This window comes from Oncorhynchus clarkii, chromosome 2, assembly GCF_045791955.1.
Source record: "Oncorhynchus clarkii lewisi isolate Uvic-CL-2024 chromosome 2, UVic_Ocla_1.0, whole genome shotgun sequence".
NCBI classification, from domain to species: Eukaryota; Metazoa; Chordata; class Actinopteri; order Salmoniformes; family Salmonidae; genus Oncorhynchus; species Oncorhynchus clarkii.
The window spans coordinates 55,491,097-55,498,299 of NC_092148.1; the positions used below are offsets into that span (position 1 = coordinate 55,491,097).

Below are 7,203 nucleotides of genomic sequence, written 5' to 3' on the forward strand. Positions count from 1 at the left end.
GCAGCCTTGCTTACCATATCGAATGATACTGTGCAGTTCATTTTCACAAATCCAATGATTATTTGTACTTGTACATATTGTATTTTAATAAAAAGGAGTGTTACTCGTTGCTTTGCAGGCGCATTGGAAATGTGAAACAGGTTGGCATGAAAATAGATGAGTCCTACTTTGCCTGAAGGATGCACAAGGAGCTCCTTTCCTTTGAATAAATGTTTTATTGGAAAATATGCCATTTTGAAAATGTTTTTCAAAATCCCTGTTCAATATAATAAGTGTAAATAATTTGTTCTCATCCTTTTTGCAATTCCAATCATGGGAATATTATCAGCCTTTTTGTTGACTGGCAAATAAATAATGACTTACAATTTAGCTTTAAAAAAATATATATAAACCACAATGTGTTATTATTACACAATGATGAAGCGGATTTGAATTGTTCATGTGCTTGGCAAATTTAAACCGTTTATTTTGTATAGCCCAATTTAAGTTAGGAGTAATTTCTTCTTACCCGATTGATATTCACTCCTATTTTGTGATATCAATTACTATCTAATCAATATATGTACAATTATGTTTTCATTCCGTATTAATCATATAGTAAATCTAAGCTATTTGTGGTAAAAAGTGACGCATTTTGATATTGAGTCAGTACAACATATTTTATTATTACTGTATTGATATTTTTTCCAATTACCTCTGGCCCTTCATTATAAATGTATTCGAAATTGTATTGTCATTAGAAAGACATTATCACTCCTTTTCAATTCAAATATATGGATACTAAACTTTCATAATGTTAGTGTGGACTGTGAACCCGTTTAAAAAATACAAAAATACATGTGACTAACAGTTAACCCAAAATGATAATACCACATTCATGTTAGTGATACAAAATCAAATGATTTAGTAACAGTGTTCTTCATGCCTCGTTTGTAAAAAAAAAAAATTAAAAGAAATCCAGAAGTCATTGAATTAGTTGTGAAAATATATATTTTTTAAAGTTACACTTCAGGGGTGTCGGTGAAGGGAAATATTTCACAATTGCACTTTTCTTTAACGTTGTATAATATTCAAGTGTAAACATGTAAAGCACATAGCCGTCTAATTTTTAAACATCACCATCACCATATTTTACTCAGACCCATAATATTCACATTTTGTATTTGTTTTTCAGCAGAAAATGTTATCATGACATTATGAGTGATTGCATAGTAAGGACACCCAATGAAATGAAACAATGTCCATTTAGTTTCAATCATTTTTATTTAAGCCTTCATTTTGACAGAGAGTAATGCTGAGACCAAAGTCTATTTTACAGATGAGCCCTGTATACACATCAATACACATGAATACACATCAATATTCATATCAATACATGAAAGCAAAACAAAATCATAGAAAACAAACATATTATTCAGTAAAAAAGGTCCTCAAATCAGCCTTTTGAGAGGCACCAATTCATCCAGCTTTAGAGAGGCCTTAGAGATGATATTCCTACAAGCAAATTGCAACAAAAAAAAAACTAAAATTAGATTTAGTTAATTCAGTGAAGATGGAAGGGATCTTTAGAATTAGCCATCCCTGAGACCCAGTCTAGTATCTTGTACATCTGTAATTAATATGTCGGTTTACTCTGTCAGGACATATAGGGTTAAGTCAACTTTCACTTGTGCACATAGACACAATTCATTTGTCACCCACTCAATACATACGTGTTAATTGAAGACAGAATGTGTGAAAAAAAAAAGCATGGGCTGTTGAAGGAGTGTATCATATCGTGGTAGTTCTATCCAGGGTATCAACACTGGAAGTCTTCTGTCCACCATTTTGTGATCAGAACTTTATCTAAATGCCCCCATTTTATGTGCTGTGGAACACTTGCAGCGCAGTAATACGGCCGGTCATTTTGAGGGACTACTTCTATTGAATCTATTGTTGTATAGGGTATAATGATTCATGAAGATTGTGAAATGACACGTCACACACAGACACACATTAGCTAATCATAAATACTTTTGAAAGGACATGCCCGATTTCAAGTTCAAAAGTTTCCCATATTTTAATTCTCATGGCAATACTACAAAAAAAATGATTACAACTATTTGTAATTCAGAATTGATACTCAGTAATTGCAGTGATTGTTTTTTCAAGTTTGTATAGAGAAGAACACGTATTGCTCATTTTTTCCAGGCAATGTTGCACCCACCCCTTCCACTCTCTTCTAGTGTGTCCGTTTTGTGTGTTATCCAAACACATAGACAGAAAGGGAGAGTGGCGGTCACACTCTGCTGCCTGAAGTGACAGGCCAGAGGTCAGAGGTCATGGGGTGTTAATAACATGTGATGTGTAGACCCTGTGAGTGACGTCCCTCAGGGGATAACCCCCTAATCGGCATTAGTTAATGTGTTAGTAATCTTTACCTTCTTAAAGCAAACAGCACTAGGCCCTCAATGGGTCTGCCTGGCCTCCCGTGTAACGCTTTTGACCCCAGGGTCATGGCCTTTGTTCCCTGCTCTATGGGGAGTGCCCTCAGAGGTCTCTGGTGTAATAGAGAAGTTGTTTAGACACGTGCGAGGCTGGAGCAAGACCACCTCATAGACTCACTCGGGCCCCTGTTCCTAGAGAGGGAGACCAAGTCTTTCATCCCTGCGTACGTAGGGCCAGCCGGCATTGTGGTTTGGTGTTCTCCTCCTAAATGGCTTCCTTTAAAATATCAATTGTTTCTGTGTTATGTGTCACTGTGTGCGTCTGGTATCCTGAGGCATTGCGGTTCCTGATCCTGCACAGTCAGAAATCTGGGTTTTTACTCCTGTTGGTGACTAATGGGTAAAGGAGTGTAGATCATGTCTGTCTATGGGGAGTTACTGCCCACTGCAATTTCATATTCCTCAGCCTTCCTTTCCTTTCTTTTTCCTGTGTTTCTAGACACTAAAGAAAAACAAACGGGCTCCTAATTATTTCTTGACTCCCCTCATGTGACCTACATGGAATATCAAGTGTTAAGTGTGACAGTTTTGAAGAAATGGGTGTACAGTGACTGTTACTCTGTGACTCCTCTTATGTATAAAATGATGGAGCATAAAAAGTTTACGAGTGAGAGAGAAAAAAAAAAACATTTCAATGAGATAAATCAGAGAATGCCATGATTCTAACTTTTTCATAGATTCTTTACTGCATTTAGTTTGAACTTCCCTTGGCCGACACTTTCATTTGAAATGTTATTTCCTGTGTGTTCAGCAGTGTGCACTTGACAATTACCCATACTCAAGAGAAAGGTTCGAAGTGAGATCTCGATTATGGAATCCAACGGACTAGATTTGGCACAATCGGGAATTCATTTTACGGCAAAATAACATGTGATTTCTTACACGTTAGTTTGCTGATCATGATAAGATCAAACACGCGTACTATCTAAAGTTCTACTTCTGTCGGGCCAGTTAGAAAAAATATTGCAAGAGCTTTTTACCATATATACTAGTGAAATACTACTCGGTTAAAATCTGTCGAATGCAGTTATCTGTACAGGATCTTCATATGCAGTTATTGGATATTATTTTCATTGTTTTGTGATGGATTGAAATTACCCAAGACCACAAAGCAGTTCTCATATTGATTGTGCTTAAAGGCCCAGTGCAGTCAAAAACAAGATTTCCCAGTGTTTTATATGTATATATTTCAACACAATGAGGTTGGAATAATACTGTGAAATTGTGAAAATTATGATAATGCCCTTTAGTGTAAAAGCTGTTTGAAAAGGCCGCTTGAAATGTCATCCTGTTTTGGTGGGATGGTATTTTGGCCCTCCATGGTGACATCACCATGTGGTAAATTAGTTAATAGACCAATAAGAAAGACATTTCCAAAAAGCTCGCCTACTCAGACCACTCCCAGGCAGTCCTAGCAAAATTCTTGCTTGAGAAATTTACCTTTGCTATTTCTTTTTTTGACTATTTTAATTGAAAACAATCACAGTAAGGTACTTAATTGTTACCCAGAAATAATTTGATATTAAGATAAAAAATTACTGCATTGGACCTTTAACATTTTATGTTGAATTATGAGTTTGTATTCCAAATACTTCATTACAAATGTATATAACCAGCTTGTCAACTAAGAGTTAAAAGACTAGACAGAGACAAAATGTTTGATGATTTTTCCTGGAGTTGCTATGGTTAGCTTTTTGCAAATGTGTAGTATTTGAATACATTTTATCAAGCAAAGTTATGTTTTGAATGTATCACAATGCTTTACAATTCTGTATGAAGCCTGCAAATGACATGGCGGCTCCGCCATTTTGTTGAACATTTCCTTGGATGGGACTGAGGGACTGAATCTGTATTCTCGCGTTGATTGCCAAGCCACAATAACAGACACGTTAGTTAGTGTTCTACTCGGGATCATGTTCTCCTTCACCCTCCTCTCACTGTGTGGATTTGTAGCATAGCAAAGCATAATCAGGAACATAGCTTCGACTTACAGGTTTGATATTCCCTTCATCAACCATTTTAATCTCAAGTTGATATTCTCTAAAGTTAATACTGAGTAAGATGCATAGCATGTCATATTTATTAACAATACGGTTCAACAATCCCCTCAAATACCACAGACGGAATAGTTACATTTACCTCCCTGTTCTTCCTCCAAGCTTTTTTTCTGTTGTACTAGAACATCATTTCCTTAATAGCCGCATTGTTTGCCAAAGTTCTTATGCACACCTGTGCACGATTGCGTTCCTTAAAAAATATCTTAGTTGAAAAATAACTCCATGAAAACCTGCCATGTTCACATTCCTTCATTTATTATTTGAAAAGTGTTTAAAGAAAACATGGTTGGGGTCATTTACACATGTAAAACACAAGGTATAGATGAAATAAAACGGCATGTGATTAATTACAGACAAATGCAACCCAAGTAGAGAAGAGGGGAGCGAGGTAGAGGCACACAGTGGTAGAAAATTGGCAGGCCACCCAAAACCAAAACCCTATCCTCAAGTGAACTCGTTGCAAACTCTTAAGTGCACGCTAAGCTAAATGATAACTGCAGACAGTTCCAAACCAAGCACATCTCAAACAGATTCATAGTTACATGTCCATTTCTCTCCTACATCCTCTACAGAACCTGAACAGGGCATACAATCAAATACACAATCTTAATATACATCTACCGTAGCCACAGACTGTATGTGTCAATGTATATGCTTGAAACCAAAGACGTTGGTTTTTCAATTGGCTAAAACACATGGCGAGGTGTGACGTGAGGCTACACTGCTTTGGATGGGGTTCTAGGGATCTACTGTAGCTCAGGCAGACACATCCAACCCAGTGTATCTCGTTTTTAAAAAGAAGACTTTAAAGACTGCTAATAACGCCCTAACTCAGCTAGACCATTTCTTCAGTAAGTAAACACAAAGAGTGTTTTTTTTGTCCCTGCTAGCGGCAGGTCCATTGAATGTAGCCACCTGTGTCTTATTGAACCTTGTTGTGAAGCGAGGCGGAGAGGAGAGGGGAGAGTCCTCGGAGTAAGCGGGCGGAGGAACCGGTCGTCTGTTGCCGTGCAGTTCTAGCGAGGGAGCCAGCGAGGAACGAACGGGTGGTGGCGTTAGGAAAGTGCTCCTCAAAGACCCACTCTGCAGATGAGATGAGAGCCCAAAACAGGAGCAGCCATGTTGGCTCGTCCCGTCTGAGCTAACCTAACAGCACAATGTCATCCACAAACCCAACAGAAAGCTACACACAGTAAAAGAAGCAAAATAATAGTTTCCCCCACCTTTTTCTCTGCTAGGCATGCAATCCCCTGCTATACTTTTCATCTGGCATTAAAGACATAAGGCATCAAAATAAGTCCAGAACAAGAGACGTGCAGAGATTTGACCGTTTTCCCCTTTTCTTTCTTTCCTATTTAGAGCTCCTGATACTTCGGGACAGAGAGGGGGGAAAAAGTTCAAGCGTGTGAGCCCAGCCTTTGCCGTTATTTGGAACCAGAGCCAAAAGAGGCAGGAAGTTGTTTTACAATAGTGTTATAGTAATCTGCCACAAATGGGAAAAGCCCAACGCTGGTCGCACGGTGGAGAAGGTGGTGGGACAGAGAGAGGGAGGGAAAGAGGAAGTATGAAAAAGACAGAGATAGAAGAAAAAAAACAAAAATCAAAATGATAATCGGTATGTACTAAGATGGTGGAGGACTGGTCTGCCGTGCTGTTTTGTAGTGTGTGTGTGTGTGTGTGTGTGTGTGTGTGTGTGTGTGCGCACGCGCAAACGGCAGGGTGTAGGGCGGGTGGAGCGCCCCACAATGCAGGATTCTAGATGATTCCAGGGTAAGGGATAGTTTAGAAGCAAATATACTCAACAATCTTTTCCTATTTGGACAAGCTATCCTGTGCCTTTTTAGCCAGGACAAATCAGAACCCCTCGTGTTTTCTGTGAATTCTCAATCACGTTGTAATCACAGCAGCTGTTTTTCTTCCAGAAAAGCAGTGAGGTCTCACCCAAAACGCTTATCAGGCTTTTGACTCCTTGCCAAGATCGCTGTAAGGGTCGTGCGATGTTTAGCCCCTCGGAGAAGCAGAGCCAGGTCAGGAAGAGGACCGTCTTACTGTGCTGTAACTCTACTAACCCCGCTCTCTACCCTGCCACGTGCTACACTACAGTATTATACTCAAGTAGCTCCCATTTTTCCATATCTGCTCTTTGTCTTCTCAATGCTGCTTTCACGCTAGCTGCTGTGGCATGCTAGAGTTCATACTTTCTGTCTGTGAGCCGTGGCTGGCTGTAGCATGTGATCCAGACAGACTGTTGCAGCTTGACGAGAGGGAGAGCTGCAGTACTGTACTGTACTGTACCAGATAAGGTTAATCATTTAACCTGCTCTCAGAACTGTTGCATATTTCAAATGTCCTTATGCAGGGCAGTCCACTCTGAGTGTTTGTACGTTCTCTTTTTTTCGTTTCCTTATTTTTAATGCTCTTTTCTGTAGCTGATTGCCGGGGTGCAGAGAGTGCTAGTATGGCGTGACTGTGTGCACTGCGTCTGCGCACTGCCAGAGGAGTGCATTTCTGTGTCATTCTTCCTCCTCTACCCCCTCCCACCCTCGACTGCTTTCCGCCCTCCCACTCTCCCCCGTCTCTCTCTCTCTCTCTCTCTCTCTCTCTCTCTATCTCTCTCTCTCTCCCCCGTCTCTCTCTCTCTCTCTCTCCCTCTCCCTCTC

At 39.6% G+C, this 7,203-nt stretch overlaps 1 long non-coding RNA gene across 3 annotated transcripts in view; it reads left to right on the plus strand.

Moving 5' to 3' along the window:
- Positions 1-6,034, plus strand: part of LOC139370131 (uncharacterized) — a 40,350-nt gene extending 34,316 nt beyond the window's left edge. For all 3 annotated transcript variants that reach the window (XR_011627107.1, XR_011627102.1, XR_011627106.1), the window contains one exon: positions 119-6,034. This is a non-coding gene — a long non-coding RNA (uncharacterized lncRNA). The remainder of the gene's footprint in view (positions 1-118) is intronic.
- Positions 6,035-7,203: the final 1,169 nt, after the last annotated feature.